Below are 21,503 nucleotides of genomic sequence, written 5' to 3' on the forward strand. Positions count from 1 at the left end.
TCCGGTGCATACAAAACATTGTTCAAAATAAGTTCCAAACCACTTGGAAGTTTTAATACAAAGTCTCCTTGAGCCTTCACTTGCACTTTGGCTCCATTACCCATAAAGAGACTTGATGTTCCCGTTTGCTTGCTACTTCTTTTGAACCCCTGCAAAGAATTGCAAATGTGAGTTCCACATCCAGTGTCTAATACCCATGTATTAGAAGAAGTAATACTAAGCTCTATATATACCATATATATGTTACCTGAGGATTGCCCCGCATCCCTCTTTTCCTTCAACTCCTTAAGGTAGACCGGGCAATTGCGTTTCCAGTGACCCATTTCACCGCAACCGAAGCACGTGTCTTCCTTGGGGTTTGCTTGTCCGGCAACCTTTTGCTTCTTGTTCTTGTTTTTGGTTGGGGTAACCATCCTCCCCTTTCCCTTGCCTTGATGGGCGGGTCCTTTCCTTTTAGCCGCCTTTGGCTTAGAGGTGCTGTTACCTTTGGACCCACCATCATTGATCATTAGCACGGGTGAAGCCCTCTTACCCATGCTAGTTTCCGCCATCCTTAACATGCCATGAAGTTCACCAATGGTCTTATCCATCCCATTCATATTGCAATTAATTACAAATTGGTCAAACCTCTTTGACAGGGAGTTTAGGATAAGATCAGTGGCTAGCTCATTAGATATGTTGAGATTAAGACGGTTTGCGCGATCAATAAGGCTTTTCATTTTGAGGACATAAGAGGATACGGATTGGGTGTCATCCATACGACATGCATGTAACGCTCGAACCGTTTTGAAGCGCTCGACACGTGCTTGTTGAAGGAACATCTCCTTCAATTGCGTAATCATGTCATATGCACTATGATGTTCGAAATCCTTTTGGAGTTCGGGTATCATAGTCCCAAGCATTAGGCAAGCGACTTGCACCGAATCGGCGCAATACTTATCCCAATAAGCCATGCCTTCCGTATCATCCTCATCGGGTTGATCGGGAATGGGGTCTTCCAACACATACGCCTTATCCTCAAGTTTGAGGACAATTCTAAGATTACGGAACCAATCCATAAAGTTCGTATGGTTGAGTTTGTCTTTCTCGAGGAGAGACCTTAATGATAGGTTGTTTAGGTTAAGTGGTGCATTTTGCATGTTGTTGTTATTTGCGGCCATCTACAAAATTAACAAAGTTCATTTAAGTATCGATTTTTAATTTAATAAATAATACCCTTTTATATATAATTGTTTTATTAAATATTAGAATCCAACGGTAAATCAAATTTCAGTTAGGTGACCTTTATCCCGTTATTTGATTTAGCTAGGTAGTCATTTATATGACAATTGCAATCCTTTTGCAACTTCTATATTATGGGATCATGCAATCCTTTTGCATGGCATATTTATCCCATCAACGCCTATTTGTTCCTCATCCTTCGGTGACCCTAAGTTCATGATTCCCAAATCAAGTCGTCCTACTTGTGTAAACATGTAAAATTAACATACAAGTGGTTAGGTGACCTTTATCCCATTATGAGTTCCCTACTATGTTTAAGTGTCCCACAAAAGGATGGCGTTAAACTTGTTTACCTTGTCGATTAAGGGATTTTAAGTTTTCGTTAATTCTAGTTTAAGAAAACATTTATGCCATACACCAACATGCATTTAGTGTATGGTTCATTTGAAATCCATTTTCAAGTCTTGTAATTTGCCAATTACTTGATATAAACCATTTATATATATGTGATCCTTTTCTTGTTCTTAATAACCATTTATTTAGGTCTTTAGTTGCTTTTAATTTAACCAATTAAATTGTCGTCTTGCATGTTATTAATACGTCTAATTTAACCAATTAAATTGTCGTTTTGCTTGTTGTTATCTTGTGATTAATTGTATCAACCAAACATACAATACAATAAACAAACAAACAACCACACATGCAAAACAAGTATGTTCACAATCTAGCCATTTTGGTGGACATTTGTTTAGCCGAAAACAAATGTCACCGGGTTAAGGGGTAATAATACAAAGTAGGAGATTTCAAATCTCCCACTTAACCTTGCATCCATATGTTCCTTGTGTTCTTCAAGTCTTCATCATCTTGTATCTTCATTTTACAAAATATGTATCCTAATACATTTTTATCTAGAAAATGAAAATACAATCTATTCTATTTTACATACCAAATATAAAATAAATTACATAACCAAATGAATTATTACATGCCAAATGAATATTTATTATTACAAACCAATTGAATAAATATTAATCAACCATGCATGCAACCAAACACAAGGTCAAGGCCTAGATTGTGAACATTAACATTCAACCAAAATTAGACCAAATGGAAGAACCCAAAAACCCATTTTGGGTCTCCTTAAAATCGGCCTAAATTCCTAACCCACCCAAACCCGACAATTTTTGCATTCCATTCTCATGCATGTACTTGAAATGCAAATATAGTGGGTTTAAAGACCATATAAGAAGCATAATCCATAGACCTCGGCTCTAGACACCATTGATGGAATTTAACAAGTTTCTTAACAACATGTTCATGTAGTTTACATAATCATAAAACCAATTTTAAGATAGTTAATCCAAGCGGAAGCATTATTAGAACAAGTATATTTGTAAGGCCAATTCGTCAAATTCCATATACATATCAAGTCATGAATCATGCTTACATATAAAATAAGTGAAGAAGGAAGAAAATAATACCTCCTCAACTTAATTGAGGGTGAGTTTGAAGAGGAAGAAGATGATGAAACAATAGAGCTTCAAATGGATGAAACCTCAAGTGATTATACCCCAAACTTGTCACCAACACTTTGCACTTTGGTTAGGATTTTATTACACTTGAAAATGAGCTTTCAAACAAACTCAAAACACTCTCTTGACCTTCAAAGAATTTGGCCAGAATTGAAAGGAGGAAGAAAAAGAGCTTATTTTCTTATTACTTGATGTTTGAAATGCATGTGTCTCTTTCTTTTGGTCAAGCAACAAATACATAAGGTGTTGTGCATTTTGGAACTCACAAAACAAGCATGGGAGGACTTCTTGAAGCTCACAAAACCGTCCCCCATGGGGCTTTTTTTATAAAATGAAGTCTTTTAATTTTATTAAACTTGTTCCATTTTAATTTCCATGTATTTGTTACTTGTTCCATTTTGATTATCATTTTATAAAACCTTTTATAAAATGCATCACAACACAACTATTTAATCTTATAAATAATTAATTCCATGTCATATAAATTATCCAAATAATTTATCTCAAGTAATAATATTTTAGAAAACCGATTTTCTAAAGTCCAAGTGTCGCGTATTTATTTAACGACCCAATTGTTAAGATTAAATACATATAAGGTGTTGGTAAGTTTGTTATTGGGTATGACCCGACTTGGATCATAACATAGTGGCTGTAACATCCCGCCTTTTTCCATTTACTTTTCCGTTATACTAAAATAAAGTCCGTTATATGTTTATAACATCTCCCGTTGATAAGCGTTTTAAATTATCTCGTTTAGGTAATTCACGCACCTGAAAGAAAGTTGAGGGACTAAACTTGACAAGGGATCAAACCCTTGACTAGGTCAAAGGGTCAAACCCCTTTCACCCATTCATTATCATCTCCACCTCTCTCTTTCTCTCTAGCAAGAACACACACCCATTTACAAAATTCATTCAATCATCATCTAAATCCGATCTAGGAGGCTTACAACAAAATAAATTACATATTCGTGATCCTCTCTTCATCCTCTTCATTTTGGTACCAACTTCATCTCGTTTGGGTAACATTTCTAAAACTCTAGAATTCTCTAAATTCGTGTTTTTGACTTGAAATGGTGTTAGTTAGTGTCTATGGCTCATTGTGATGTCGTGTATGTAATTTGTATGCTCGATCTCGTTGTTTTAGTGTAACTAGCATGAACTTGAATTTTGGTGTGTTGTTCTTGAATTTTGGATGATCATATGTTGTTAGATGTTAAAAGTTCATGTTCTAATTGTGTTCCTAGTATCATTAGCTTCGTTTTGATGTATAGGTTGATTAAGGAAACTCCAAGAACATGATTAGTGATTTTGTGAACTTGGATTAGGGTTTGATAAGCTTTAGATGAACTTTTGATGCACCAAATGCTATGAAATATTGTAGATAAGAATTTTGTTGCAATGTGTGTATGATTACCTTCGAAACGGCATATCATACATGTAAATTGGTTGCCCGAATCATGAAATGCATATTTGGAACTTGAACCTTGATTATGGACGTTTAAATGCGGTTTTGGGGTGTGTAAGTGTTGAATTGCTTGATGAAATGTGTCTAGGTGTTTTCCTCGTCAAATTACCTTTCCGGTGATATAAAATACATGTTCTAATTGTTTGCGGTTTGTAATTTGGGTTGGTTTGATTGTTGGTTCGTGCACTTAGAGTTGCAGCAAACAGGGCCTGCAAACCAACCAGGACGCCGTCCAGAAACTCAGGACGCCGTCCCAACCTTCATTTTGGGACGCCGTCTAGCAACTTGGGACGCCGTCCCGTTTGCCTAAAACTGGCTGTTTGCTTTGGTCATTTGACATGAAAATGTTTGCTATGCTACGGACCTCCGATTAACATGAAACTTGGCCAACATGCTCATATATGATTATATAACTTAGAAAAATTGTCGGATATCCAAACCGACCCCGTTGACTTTTCTGTTGACTTTGACCCGACCAAGTTGACTTTTAATCAAACTTAACCAAATAATTGTGCAATCGTTCTAACATGTTTTTATACTTGTACCTTGCATGAAACATGACAATCTGATTCACATGCTATTAGGATCGAGTCTTAACGAGCCATAGGACTAATTGAACATCTTTGACCTATCGTGTTTACCGTTATTGATACAAACCTATTGTTTAGGTCAAGACTAGCATTGTTCTTTGCACACGTTTACTTGTTGAAGTACTTTACTACTCGTGCACTCAAGGTGAGATCATAGTCCCACTTTTACTCTTTTTGAACTTACATTTGGGATGAGAAAACATAAACATTTCTTTACTAAGTGAACACAAGTACAGGAAAAACAAACATTCTACATACGAGTTTAGAACAAAATCCTCAATTCGATTATCATTAGTTACACTTGCCGGGTGTAAGCGAGAACTTATGTTGTATGGATCCATATGGGTTTGACAAACCCTCATTCAAACGGTTCGCTACCGTTTACGAATGAAATATATTTTCGAGAAACAGTGTATGTTCTAGCACTAAGTGATGGGGTTCAATGGAAGGAAATGTTAAGCATTGATAATTGGGTGCTCGTGAAACAAACTTTTGGAATGTATTACTATTATTTCATTGATGCAAATCTTGTGGTTCACTTGTACTTACTTACTTAAACCTATGATTTCACCAACGTTTTCGTTGACAGATTTCTATGTTTTTCTCAGGTCCTTGAACGATACATGATACATGCTTCCGCTCATTATTTTGATACTTGCATTGGATGTCGAGTATACATGCATACATGGAGCGTCTTTTGGATACTTTTAAATTGTGTCGCATGAGTTTCATTTGTACTTAAAACTTTGTATCGTAACTTGTGGTGGAACTATTCTTGTAAAACTTGAACAACCTTTACATTTGAAATGAATGCGACATATCTTTTGGTCAAACGTTGTTTTAAAGACTTATGACCACGTAACGGGACCTAAGTAGACGGCGCCGTCAATGACGATTTGGTCGGGTCGCTACAGTGGCCACGTTAATTTAATATGTCTCTCGGGCATACGGAATACCTTCATTTTATTTATTTAATATTTTACATTTGGTTTTAACTGCGACTAAAGTTTTAAAATCGACAAACCGGTCATTAAACGGTAAAAACCCCCCTTTATAATAATAATATTACTTATATATATATATATTTGTATTTTTATAAAATAAAACTAATATAGCGTTAAGCTTTGATTAAAAGATTTTCCCTGTGGAACGAACCGGACTTACTAAAAACTACACTACTGTACGATTAGGTACACTTCCTATAAGTGTTGTAGCAAGGTTTAAGTATATCCATTCAATAAATAAATAAATATCTTGTGTAAAATTGTATCGTATTTAATAGTATTTCCTGCTAAAAATTAAGCTATTTTATATACACCTCGCATAACTATCAGAGATATACATCAAATTAAGGGAAATGGTGGTTGCACCAATAAGAAGTGAATTAATTTACTTTCTAAGATTCTTAAGTCTTGTGTTTAAAAATACTCTTGGTGATGTCTATGGGAGAATCACTGATCCGACTGCTGATATAAAACCAAAAGAGGGTGGTGTTCCAAAGTATAAAGATGTTGAACTACATACTAGTCCTTCACCAGAAATGCTCCAGTATCTTGCTGTTAAGCGTGGTGAATACCTTAATACTTCCTATGGCAGTGTAAAAGTTGATGAGAGGGTTCTCAGCCAAAGCCAACAACATCAACGAAATAGCCAGCTACCACAACTGGAAGAGCCACTGTCGCAAAATTGGTAAAGCAGTAGTTGTATTATAATCTAGTGCTCCTTTTCACAAAGACATCCCTAGTCTTATATACTGACTATCCACCTCTATTTTTGGAACTCGTTGCTTATCCATTACTTGGTAACAGGAAAGTCTAAACGTGCAAAAGATGGCTCTAAGCATGCCAAAGGGGAGAAACACCAGTCTCAACTGATGTTCATGTGAAGGAGACGACTATGGAACCTGGTGCATCTCTAGATCAATCAGCAGCAATCTCTAAAATAATTGAAAATCTTTTATCTACTGACACAAATGTTGAAAGTGGAGTTGAAGGTATTATCTTTACTCCCAAGCTAACTAGTGCTAAGAGGAATAGCAACCCATATTCCTCTAAACAGACACTTCCAAATTTTTCAAAAACATTCTTCAAGAAATATCCTTTGGTGATAGTACAACCAGCAGAGAACATATTTGACCCCAAAAGCAGACTTGAGCTGGGTATTCATCTTGTTGAACCAGCTCTTACTACTGCACAACCCAGTTGCAACTTAGATCATGAAGAGAATCACACTAATCTATCTAAACCTGACGAATCTCTTACACAATCTGAGTCAACATCTGTTGCTAATGGGTCAGCAGATTCACAGCTACACTTACAGACACCAAAATCTATCTCAATCGAAAGGTTGACCAAAACACAAGTCCGTCCCTAAAGACCACAATCAGATGCAATTCTTGAGTCAAATGTATTTGGTTATACTTTTGTTAACATAAAATGTTCCCATGTTATAGATGATATGCTTACAGAGGGCGCAGAAGCTAATGCAATTAAAAAGACTGCCTCTGTTAATGTTGGTGATAATATTGGTGCTAGTCCAACAGTTTCTGCTGCTGATAAAGAGATGGCTACTGCTGGTGATGTAGTCATTCCTGATATTGTTATGGAAACTGCTGACCAAACTATTGCTGGTGGTGTAGTTGATACTGATGCAATGGTCATTACTCCCATTTCTTTTGGTGGTAATCTTGATACTAGTTCTAAAGGTGACTCTGTGGGTACTGCTGATAATACCACAGATGCTGGTACTCAGGGTGATTGTGTGGATACTGGTGGCAGCAAAGCTGATAATGTTGATAATGAATCAGCTGCCACCACTACTATTATTCATGATGAATCTCCTAGGGGTGCGGATACTGATCACAGGCCTAAAGTTGCTGACCTATATGAAATTGTCCCCAGGTTTTGTCTATAAGGGGGTAACCATTGAACCACAAATCGCCATACTAGTTGATCAGCTGACTATTGATCTCCAGAGTGCACTAGTTGAAGCCAGCAAATTACCATAGGAGGACTGTAATGACCCGGATTTTTCCGCTAATATATAGAAGATTAATATTTACATAATTAAGGTTTCCAACATGTTAGGCAATCAAATTTACTAAGACTTGGTTATTTGGAATGAATTTTATACAAACGTTTAGCCACCCAGTCTGTCTGACGATTCACTAACGTCATATATCGTAATAATTAATTAAAGGAATATATATTTGGATATATATATATTATGATTTGATTAAATGATATTTAAGTATTTCATTAAATATATTAACAATTGGTTATATATATAAAATGAGACTACTAACTTAAAGACTTCGAAACAATATACATATATGTAACATTTTTTGACGTCTTAAACCCTAATTTAAACTAAATGTATATGTATTGTATTAAGATGTATAAATACACTTTTGAAAGACTTAAATACATATATCAACATAATTATACTCAAAAAAGATAGCTATATTCATAATCTCATTCAATTCTATCAAGAATTCTACTCGTATTCATTCGGTATTTATACTCGTATCATACCCAGCTTCTAAATGTATTTACTATTGGTATATACATACCAAATCATTGATCTTAGTAGCCCTCAATCAGTTTTTAGACATGTATAAACATGATGGAGACTTGTGGGAACCATCCTTTGTCATTAACCATGACTTATTTGTAACAAAACAAAACTATACATATCATATATCTATATCTATATTCATGTATGTATGCATGTGTATATATACACATCTCATTTCATTTACATCTTCATTTTAACTCACTCTTAAACACATACTCAAAGCATTCAACAACCTTTCATCATATATCTCATAAACCACTTCAAGAACAAGCTTAAAACATCATAACAAGAATCATTCAAGAACATATCAAGATAACCTTCCAACATGAAGAAGTTTACTTCCAATCTTTCAAGCTAACTCAACAACTCTTTAGGATCACTAATTCTACTTTCTTTCCAGTAGCTTTTCATCTTATAATCAAGGTAAGAATCATATATAAGCTTTAGTTCAATTCATATACTTATAACTGTCTTATTTCAAGATAGAATTCTTATTCGAACTTTTGTTCATTTCATGATTTTACTTCAAGAATTCCAAGCCATCAAGGGTATCTTTGAACTCAAGATATTCTCCTTATTTTTCCAGCAACTTTGTTCATTTGATTTGAGGTAGTAGCCTTATTCATAATCTTATTCGATTCATATTCACATAGCTATCTTATTTTGAGTTATAACTAATAACAACAAGAACATAGTTTAGATTATTTCTAAACTTGTTTGCAAATAAACTTAATCCTTCTAACTTGACTTTTAAAACACTTCAACACATGTATTATGACAGTATGTTAATCTAACATAAGGATATAAAACTTGTAAACACGAAGAACACCTTAAAATCGAATATACGCCGTCTTAGTCGAACGGGGGCTGTTTTGGGTTTAATTTTAAAAACCTATCTTAAACTTTGAATTAAAAGATTTCCTTTGGTGAAAAATCTTATTTTATATGGATATGAAATATATCTAAAATCCATGGTTAAACTCTAAGTGGAAGTATGTTTTTCAAAAGGGTCATCAAGATGTCGTTCTTACGACGGATATGACTATCTTCTCTTATTTGACACCTAAGCTGTATTTTTGACTATAAACCTATACGTTTTCTGTTAAGATTAATAATTTTGAGTTCGATACGAAACCATGGCAACTCGAATCACTCAAAACGGATTTGTAACGAAGAAATTATGGGTAAAACAAAATTGGATATTTTTCTTAATTTTTAGCTACGGACATGATTTATAAAAATGGATGCTAACCTTATCCTAGCTAACTTACCTTGTATCCTACATGTATTTATACATGTCTTGTTTCCGAACTTATGGAAATACAATTTATAATAGTCGTGATTAAGTTCTATGACAATATATTATAGTCTAAATAAACATCGTAAGGCACCATATATATATATGACTTGATCACCGTGGATTCGTATACAAAGTTTTGACATATCATTTTGACTTCTTCTATATATATTATTGGAACGAACTATAAGACACCATTGGCAGTAATCTCGAGTTAGCTGTGGGTCGAAGTGGATTCCAAAATATTATATACTTTGAGTTGTGATCGAGCCTGAGACATGTATACAATGGGTCGCGGATTGCTTCAGACAATATACATATTATGTGTCTTATTATATTAAGACAATATATTATAGTGTTAGTGAATTCTAACACAATATACGCATTTATATTTATATATATATTTATAATGTTGGACTATTGGACTATTGGACTACGAACGTTGGACTACTAACAATGTACAATTAAAATTATCACAAGTATCATAAGTATGGAATATTAATTATATATATATATATATATATATATATATATATATATATATATATATATATATATATATATATATATATATATATATATATATATATCTTGACACAAGAATATTATTATTAGGTTCGTGAATTTGTCAAAGGCCAAGTCTTATTACCATGTATTCGAAAATCATCACAAGTGAGTTATAGTCCCATTTTTACTATCTAAATTATTTTAGGATGAGAATACATGCAAATTTATAAATGTTTTACAAAATAAGCACAAGTTCATGAAACTACATTCTACGATTGTTTTGTTATACCGGATATCTGTACTTATTATTATTATTATGCTTGGTAACCTAAGAATTAGTGAAAAACACTAATTGACGCGAATCCTAAAGGTAGATCTACGGGCACCAACCACCCCCATTTTCAAATAGTGGAAATGCTTTAGTACTTCGAAGGGTTCTTGTCATACATTTGAATAGTGGAATGTATGATGCCAGATATCTTAAGCACTCTATGTTAAGGTCGGTTACCAGGCGACTCATCGTATGAATGATTTTTGCAGTTGTAATGATCCTGCACATTTAATTAAATGAAATCTTGTGGCTTATTAAATATTATGATTATTGTATAGAAATTAAACCTATGACTCACCAACATTTTTGTTGACGTTTTAAGCATGTTTATTCTTAGGTGAATATTCAAAACACTTCCGCTGTCGTATGCCAACCCAAGGTCAAGATTTGGAGTCGGCATAATTGTTTATATTGTTTAAACTTACATTCGAAGTGTTTGTTGTAATATATTTCATTATATTGTAATGGGTTGTGTAAAAACTTATTTATTTGAGGAGATTGTCTTTGATAGACAATCTAAATTATGTCATTAAAACTTTTATTCAATAATAAAGGTTATGGTTGTTTTTAAAAACGAATGCAAGATTTGAAAAACGTCTCACATAGAGGTCAAAACCTCGCAAAGTAACTAATTAATATGAAACGTTAATAATTAATATGAACGGGGCATTTCAGCTGGTATCCGATCGTTGGTCTTAGAGAATCAGAAAATTTTTCATTAGTGTGTCTAAGTTATTTTTGATGCATTAGTGAGTCTGGACTCCGACCGTAATTGTTTTAAAAATGATTGCTTAATATAATTGTTGGAAACATAAGATTATTAACATATAAATATTATAAGATATATCATTCTCTTAACGTGCCTGCTATTATGTGATAGATAACTTCATCCGATCATATAAGCATCTCTAGTGATTCAGATTTCATTTACTTATCAAGTGATTCGGAGGCTGAGTCAAAGCATACGACTTATGAACCTACAGAAAAGTTAACTTTTGGTGCTACCATTAAAGTGGAAAATTGTTGGGAAAATTGAGAAGATTCACAATTACCAGTACAGGTTCCAGAAGAGGATCCAGAAGAAGATCCTGAAGAGGAACCCGAAGAAGAGGATCCTGAAGAAGTTGTGGAAATTACCGAACCACAACGTGATTTGGAAAAATCTTTGGCTGTTATACCCGATCCCAAACCCGATGAACCTATTATGACCTAAAATGTTTGTGATCATCCACCTGAACCACCTAAGAGACCAGTTTATAAAATGACCGCTCGTATAACGACTGTTGGTTTTGCTCCCAAACAATTAGCCGAAAGAACCAATTGGGAGGAATTGGAAAAAGAACTATCCAAACGAAAATCCAAACGTTTGGCTGAGAAAGAAACAACGTCAACATCTAAGAAATCTCGCCGTTCTTAAACCATCGGCAGCTATCCTGTATTCCATGCATTGTGAAATATGTATTATATTGTGTGTTTAAGTTTGTAAGAAAATCCGCAATGTAATTTTCCTTATGATTGTATAATAATAAGAATAAGCATGGAAGGTTTATTATTAGTATTACAACTTATTATTACGTAGTAACGTAATAACTTACCATAGTTTTTCATATTAGAATTTTAGTAGTTAATTTGTGTGTCAGCTTCTAAGTATGAACATTATTACTGTTATAAAACGCTAATATGAAGAAAAGGCTTTTATAATAATAAGTTTATATTAAGCTACAAAATACTTTTTGGCTACTTCTTAAAATTCTATATGATTAACTCATTCGGATATTTTTGAAGGAAATGGCTCCTCCAGCTACTAGACAACAACAATTGAACACAGAAGAACTTCAAGCTTTCGCTGCAAATGTAGCTGCAGTGGTGAATGCAATGAACAACAATAACCAATCGGGTTCCAGCAGTGGAGGAAACAATGGCAACCGGATAGGATGTTCCTACAAAGCTTTTATGGCCTGCAAACCCAATGAGTTTGAAGGAACCAAAGGATCCGTTGGACTAAAGCGGTGGGCAGAGAAGGTTGAAACTGTGTTCGCAATCAGCAACTGCGCAGAAGAGGATAAAGTTAAGTATGCCACACATACTTTCAGGGGTACTGCTTTGACATGGTGGAATACCTACATGGATTACGTAGGACAGAATACCGCCTACGCACTTCCATGGTCCGCTTTCAAGCACATGATGACGGAAGAGTACCGTCCCAGAACTGAAATCAACAAGCTCAAGACAGAGCTTAAAGCACTGACAACCCAAGGGTTAGATGTCACTACCTACGAGCGACGTTTCAATGAACTGGCTTTAATGTGTCCTAGAGCATTTGAGGACGAAGAAGCAAAAATTGAAGCATTCATAAAAGGGTTGCCGGAACGAATCCAAGAGCATGTAGGTGCTAACGACCCTGCAACAATGCAGAAAGCAAGCCGTATAGCCCACAAATTGATAGGCCAAATTACAGGAAGGATAAAGAAAGAAGCGGCCGAAGAGGCCATAATGAAACAGGGGAAAAGAAAGTGGGAGGAAAGCGGTGATCAGGGTCAACAGTACAACAACAACAATCAAAACAACAATTACAACAACAATCGCAACCACCCCAACAACAACAATAATCGCAACAACAACCGCAACAATAACCGCAACAACCATCCCAATAATAATAACAACAACAACAATCCCAATCACAACAATAACAACAACAAACGTCTCAACAACAATAACCCTAACAACAACAACAATGACAACAAAAAGCAAAGGACTATATGCCCAAGGTGTGATACGTTTCATCCGGAATGGTTTTGTAGGGAATTATGTACCAAGTGCAATAGGAATGGCCATATTGCGGCAAAGTGTGAAGTCTACGGACCAAATAGAAACAGAGGAGCAAATATTGCCGGAACAAATAATAACGGTGTTGTTTGCTATGGATGTAGAAAACCGAGCCATACCATAAACCAGTGCCGGAATGGAAATAGGCAAGGCCGTGGGAGAGCTTTCAACATTAATGGGGAGAAAGCACAGGAAGACTCGGAGCTTGTTACGGGTACGTTTCTTATCAACAATACACCTGCTTATTTTTTATTTGATTCGGGTGCCGATAGAAGTTATATGAGTAGAGAATTTTGTGCCAGATTAAATTGCCCGTTAACGCCTTTGGATAAAAAGTGTATAGTTGAAGTAGCAAACGGTAAACTAATTAAGGTTGATAAAATTTACCGAAATCGAAAAATTAGTTTAGTTAGCGAAACGTTCGCAATTGATTTAATACCGGTGGAATTGGGAAGCTTCGACGTAATTATTGGAATGGACTAGATGTCCAAGGTGAAAGTCGAAGTTGTTTGTCATGAGAAGGCGATTCGCATTCCGAGAGAAAACGGGTTACCCTTAATGGTGTACGGAGAAAAGGGTAATGCCAAATTAAATCTTATTAGTAGTTTGAAGGCGCGCAAACTAATAAGAAAAGGTTGCTATGCCATACTAGCACACGTCGAGAAGGTTGAAAAAGAAGAAAAGAAAATCGATGACGTTCTTGTTGCAAGAGAATTTCCTGAGGTGTTTCCGGACGAATTACCGAGACTACCTCCACACCGATCCGTTGAATTTCAAATAGATCTTGTACCAGGAGCCGCACCAATAACTCATGCTCCATATAGACTTGCGCCCACCGAAATGAAAGAATTACAATGTCAGCTACAAGAATTATTAGAACGTGGTTTTATCCGACCGAGTACGTCACCATGGGGAGCTCCAATTTTATTCGTTAAAAAGAAAGATGGGTCTTTTCGCATGTGTATTGATTACCGTGAGCTGAACAAAGTAACCATCAAAAACCGATGCCCTTTACCCCGAATCGACGACCTATTTGATCAACTCCAAGGTTCGAGTGTATACTCCAAAATCGACTTAAGGTCGGGTTATCATCAACTGAGGGTTAAAGAAGCCGATATACCAAAAACAGCCTTCAGAACTCGTTATGGCCATTACGAATTCATGGTTATGCCATTCGGTCTAACCAATGCACCCGCAGTTTTCATGGACCTCATGCACCGAGTATGTAGTCCATATTTAGATAAGTTTGTTATTTTCTTTATTGATGACATCCTTATCTATTCAAAGAATAACCAAGAACACGAACAACACTTGAGACTTGTGTTAGAGTTGTTAAGAAAAGAACAACTTTATGCTAAGTTCTCTAAATGTGCTTTTTGGTTAAATGAAGTACAATTTCTTGGCCACGTAGTCAGTAGTAATGGAATCAAAGTTGATCCCACTAAGATTGAAGCTATCAAAAATTAGGAGACCCCGAAAACTCCAACGCAAATACGTCAATTTTTGGGTTTAGCCGGTTATTATAGGAGATTTATTCAAGATTTCTCCCGAGTAGCCAAACCTTTAACTGCCTTGACACACAAGGGGAAAAAGTATGAATGGACTTCCGAACAAGAGGGTGCCTTCCAATTATTGAAAAAGAAGTTGACTACGGCACCTATTTTATCGTTACCTGACAGAATGAAAGATTTTGTTATCTACTGCGACACATCAAGAATGGGGTTTGGGTGTGTTCTTATGCAACGGAAGAAGGTGATTGCATATGCTTCTCGACAACTCAAAATTCATGAAAAAAACTACACCACACACGATCTGGAATTGGGCGCTGTTGTTTTTGCATTGATGTGGAGACATTATCTATATGGGGTTAAGTTCATCATATACACTGACCACAAAAGTCTCCAACATATTTTAAATCAAAAGCAACTAAATATGAGGTAGCGTAGGTGGGTTGAGCTGCTAAATGAATATGATTGTGAAATCCGTTACCATCCGGGGAAAGCAAGTGTGGTAGCCGATGCCTTGAGTCAAAAGAAAAGAGAACCTATTCGAGTAAAAGCAATGAACATGATTATTCATACTAATCTTACTACTCGAATAAAAGAGGCACAACATGAGGTTTTGAAGGAAGGAATTTTTGGAAGGGAAATACCCAAAAGGATTAGAAAAACAGCTTAATATTCGGGAAGACGAAACCAGGTATTTAGCTGAAAGAATTTGGGTACCAAAGAATGCAGATATGAGGAAAGTGGTACTAGATGAAGCACATAAAACCAGATATTCAATACATCTCGGAGCGGGGAAAATGTACCAAGACCTCAAGAGAAACTTTTGGTGGCCAGGAATGAAGGCCGATATAGCCATATATGTAGGAGCATGTTTGACTTGTTCTAAAGTCAAAGCTGAGCATCAGAAACCATCGGGTCTACTCTAACAACCTGAAATCCCAGAATGGAAATGGGAAAACATTACCATGGATTTCATTGCTAAGTTACCGAGAACCGCAGGTGGTTATGATATGATTTGGGTAATAGCCGATCGTCTTACTAAATCAGCACACTTTCTGCCAATAAAAGAAGAGGATGGTATAGAGAAAATAGCACGATTATATCTGAAAGAAGTTGTTTCTAAACATGGTATACCAATCTCTATTATCTCTGATCGTGATAGCAGATTTACTTCTTGATTCTGGCAGGTATTACACGAAGCGTTGGGAACTCGTCTAGATTTAAGTACTGCCTATCATCCACAAACTGATGGGCAGAGTGAAAGGACGATTCAAACACTCGAAGACATGCTACGAGCATGTGTTATTGATTTTGGAAGCAGTTGGGATCGTCATCTACCATTAGCTGAGTTTTCCTACAACAACAACTATCATTCTAGTATTGAGGCGGCACCATTCGAGGCACTTTATGGGAGGAAGTGCAGGTCTCCGATTTGTTAGAGTGATGTGGGGGAAAAATAGATTATAGGTCCAGAAATTATCCAGGAAACTACCGACAAGGTCATTCAGATTCAGCAACGATTGAAAACAGCCCGGAGTCGGCAAAAGAGCTACGCGGATGTTATAAGGAAACCTTTAGAGTTTGAGGAGGGTGATATGGTTATGCTTAAGGTATCACCTTGGAAAGGTGTTATTCATTTTGGAAAGCGAGGGAAATTGAGCCCAAGATACATTGGGCCATTCAAGATCGAAAAATGCATTGGGCCGGTGGCCTATCGACTTGAACTACCTCCACAATTACAAAAGATTCACAACACCTTCCATGTTTTGAACCTGAAGAAATGCCTAGCTACCGAAGATCTCATTATCCCTTTAGAAGAAATTCAGATTGATGAGAAACTAAATTTCGTCGAAGAACCCGTCGAAATTATGGATCGTGAGGTCAAACGACTCAAACAATGTAAGATACCAATCGTTAAGGTTCGGTGGAATGCTCGTAGAGGACCTGAATTCACTTGGGAATGAGAAGACCAAATGAAGCAGAAGTACCCACATTTGTTTTCTGATATCGCATGTTAACTAGGTACTATTCTAAATTTCGGGACGAAATTTAATTTAACGGGTGTGTAATGTAACGACCCGGATTTTTCCGCTAATATATAGAAGATTAATATTTACATAATTAAGGTTTCCAACATGTTAGGCAATCAAATTTATTAAGATTTGGTTATTTGGAATGAATTTTATACAAACGTTTGGCCACCCAGTTTGTCTGACGATTCACGAACGTCATATATCGTAATAATTAATTAAAGGAATATATATTTGGATATATATATATATATATATACATATATATATATATATATATATATATATATATATATATATATATATATATATATATATATATATATACACTATGATTTGATTAAATGATATTTAAGTATTTCATTAAGTATATTAACAATTGGTTATATATATAAAATGAGACTACTAACTTAAAGACTTCGAAACAATATACATATATGTAACGTTTTTCGACGTCTTAAACCCTAATTTAAACTAAATGTATATGTATTGTATTAAGATGTATTAATACACTTTTGAAAGACTTAAATACATATATCAACATAATTATACTCTACAAAGATAGCTATACTCATAATCTCATTCAATTCTATCAAGAATTCTACTCGTATTCATTCGGTATTTATACCCGTATCATACCCAGCTTCTAAACGTATTTACTATTGGTATATACATACCAAATCATTGATCTTAGCAGCCCTCAATCAGTTGTTAGACATGTATAAACATGATGGTGAATTGTGGGAACCATCTTTTGTCATTAACCATGACTTATTTGTAACAAAACAAAACTATACATATCATATATCTATATCTATATTCATGTATGTATGTATGTGTATATATACACACCTCATTTCATTTACATCTTCATTTTAACTCACTCTTAAACACATACTCAAAGCGTTCAGCAACCTTTCATCATATATCTCATAAACCACTTCAAGAACAAGCTTAAAACATCATAACACGAATCATTCAAGAACATATCAAGATAACCTTCCAACATGAAGAAGTTTACTTCCAATCTTTCAAGCTAACTCAACAACTCTTTAGGATCACTAATTCTACTTTCTTTCCAGTAGCTTTTAATCTTATAATCAAGGTAAGAATCATATATAAGCTTTAGTTCAATTCATATACTTATAACTATCTTATTTCAAGATAGAATTCTTATTCGAACTTTTGTTCATTTCATGATTTTACTTCAAGAATTCCAAGCCATCAAGGGTATCTTTGTGTTGGGATTTAACAAGTTCCATTATACTTAAAACCATTTAAGAATCAATTAAAAGCGGAAGCATGTAATTACCATTTTAGAACATGTTAATCTTTAACCAATTAAAGTTAAATCCCAATTAGGATCAAGTTGTGAAACATACTTACAAACTACAAGTAAGAAAAGTGTTTATACCTTCTCCTAGCTTGTTGATAGATGATGATGAAGATGATGATGAATGGAGCTCTAAAACTATGAAACCTCAAGTAGTTATACCCCAAACTTGTGCACCAACACCCTAGCTTTGGTTAGGATTTAATTTACACTTGATATGGACTTTCAAAATCAAATTAAGAACCCCTTAATCCTCTTGAAAACCCACGGCTGTAACAGCCTAAATGCAGCAGAATTTTTTGCTTTTTGATGTGTTTGTTCAAGTGTTTAAGTCTCCAAGAGGTCTTGGTACATATGCACTTGGAATATATGGAAGTAACCACTCAAAATACTAGTCAAATGCATGCTTGTTGAGACTCCAATGCCACTTCCACAATTGCTTAATAAAATATGTTTTATAAAAGACTTGAATTTATTTTATAAAAGACTTGTATTTTATAAAACCATTTCATAAACTTCCATATATATTTATGTACATTTTATTATATAAAACCCATTTATATAAAATGTAACATAAATTTATTAATTATTTAACCTATAAATAATTAAATCCATATATATAAATTTTCCACAATTTATATATATATACACATCAAGTAATATTTAAGAAAACCATTTTTCTTAAAGTTCAAGTGTTTCGTATTTAATCAACGATCCAATTGTTAAGATCAAATACTAATAAGGTGTCGGTAAGCTTGTTATTGGGTATGACCCGACTTGGATCAAAACATATTAGCCACGTTAATTTAATATGTCTCTCGGGCATATGAAATACCTTCAATCTCCCACTTGCACGAGAAACATAAGAAATTAATGCAAGTGATGGATACAGCCTAACACACCGTCCATCACCCCTAATATGTTATGACTTTGTGCCATTCAATAACATCATCCCTTTCGAGCTCCCTACTCGAACTGATATATGTAGGTGAATCTTTCATTATTTCCTTTCGTCCTAGATGTCATGTTAAATCCAAGAGATACAGAGTGATCACTCTCTTATAGATTTAACTTTTCAGGCCTTAGACATCTGACTCTCAACGAATAAGAGGGACAAATTCCATCTTGACTACATACGTCCTAGATATACACTTTGTAATATACCTGAGTTCTTCCTTATGTACTACCATGTTTCAGAATAGCGAAGGAAAGAATCAAGGCACAGTACTTGGTGAATATCCGAACCCAATATGTATCTCAGGTCAGAGGATACAATGATATTCGCCTTTACTCAAGATTACATGTGATCAACCACAAAGGCTCTATACAGTAATTCTTGAGAGCGGGTCTTCCAATATTTGTTTCCCACAAATATCTATGAACCTTGGTTGCAACCTTGCCCCACATTCAACCTATGAATGTATACCAATCCGAGTTCATAATAGTCTAAACCTCACACTTGTTCCCACAAATGTGATCGACTACGGAAATTTAGAATAATTGCTTATTCATGGATGAAATATGCAAAATAGGAACATAACTCAAAATTAATAAATTAATACCTCAATTATATTAATGAGTTTGAACAAATTTCGTTCCGTTACAATACTTAAGACAGATCATGACCAATCACTAGAATACCGAAGCCCTAATGCACTAACATGCCCCTCATGCTTTGGCCCATGTAAAAGCTTCGTGAGTGGATCCGCAACATTTTGATCTGTGTGAACTTTGTGAATACATATATTTCCCTTTTCAACCTCATCCCTGATGTAGTTGAATCTCCGCTCAATGTGACGAGTCTTTTGATGAGCACGAGGTTCCTTGATTTGAGCAATCGCACCCTCGTTGTCACAAAAGATCTCAAGAGGGTCCTGAATGGAAGGGACCACTCCTAAGTCGTCGATGAATTTCTTCATCCATGCAGCTTCCTGAGCTGCCAGTGAGGCAGCAATGTACTCCGACTCTGTAGTGGATAACGCAACAACTTCCTGTTTTGAGCTCTTCTAAGAGACCGCACCACCATTTAACATGAAGACATAACCGGATTGTGATCGAGAGTCATCTCGATCAGTTTGGAAACTCGCGTCCACGTAACCTTTTACAGCGAGTTCCTCCTCACCAGACCCATATATTAGAAACATATCCTTAGTCCTCCTAAGGTATTTCAATATGCTTTTAACAGCAATCCAATGACTATTTCCTGGGTTATTCTGGTATCTACTTGTCAAGCTTAGAGCGCATGACACATCCGGTCTAGTACATATCATTGCATACATGATAGACCCAATAGCAGATGCGTATGGGACTTTCTTCATTCTCTCTTGTTCATCTTTCGTGGCAGGACACTGAGATGAACTGAGAACGGTTCCTTTTTGAATGGGTACCAAACCTCTCTTAGAGTTTTCCATCTTGAACCTTTTCAAGATTTTATCAATGTATGTACTTTGACTTAAACCTATCAATCTCTTGGATCTATTCCTATAGATCCCTATCCCCAATATGTATTGTGCTTCTCCAAGATCCTTAATGGAGAAGCAACCTTTTAGCCAAGTTTTGACCTCTTGCATTGTGGTTACATCATTCCCAAATAATAATATATCATCCACATATAGCACAAGGAACATTATAGAGCTCCCACTAGCCTTCTTGTATACACAAGCTTCATCACCATTTTTAATGAAGCCAAATTTCTCGGCTTCCTCATTAAAACGATGATTCCACATTCTAGATGCTTGTTTCAATCCGTAGATTGACTTTTTTAACTTGCATACCTTTTTAGGATATTTTGGATCAACAAAACCTTCAGGCTGGACCATATAGACATCTTCCATAAGATATCCATTTAGGAAAGCGGTTTTGACATCCATTTGCCATATTTCATAGTCGTAGTGAGCAGCAATGGCAAATAATATCCTAATAGACTTTAGCATTGCCACTGGCGAGAAAGTTTCATCATAATCAACCCCTTGAGTTTGAGTGAAACCTTTTGCTACAAGTCTAGCTTTATATGTATCCAAGTTTCCATGTATGTCGGTTTTCTTCTTGAAAAGCCATTTGCAATCAACTAGCTTAGAGCTAGGAGGTTGCTCAACAAGTTCCCACACTTGGTTTTCATACATGGATTGCATCTCGGCGTTCATGGCTTCCTGCCATTTATCTTTATCAATCCTTGATAAAGCATCTTCGTAGTTTGTCGGTTCATCCAAATCAACCGTATAGCATCCATCCACGAGAAAACCATATCTCTCAGGAGGATTACTAATCCTACTAGATCTTCGAACG

The sequence above is a fragment of the Rutidosis leptorrhynchoides genome, chromosome 2, assembly GCF_046630445.1.
Source record: "Rutidosis leptorrhynchoides isolate AG116_Rl617_1_P2 chromosome 2, CSIRO_AGI_Rlap_v1, whole genome shotgun sequence".
Lineage (NCBI taxonomy): Eukaryota > Viridiplantae > Streptophyta > Magnoliopsida > Asterales > Asteraceae > Rutidosis > Rutidosis leptorrhynchoides.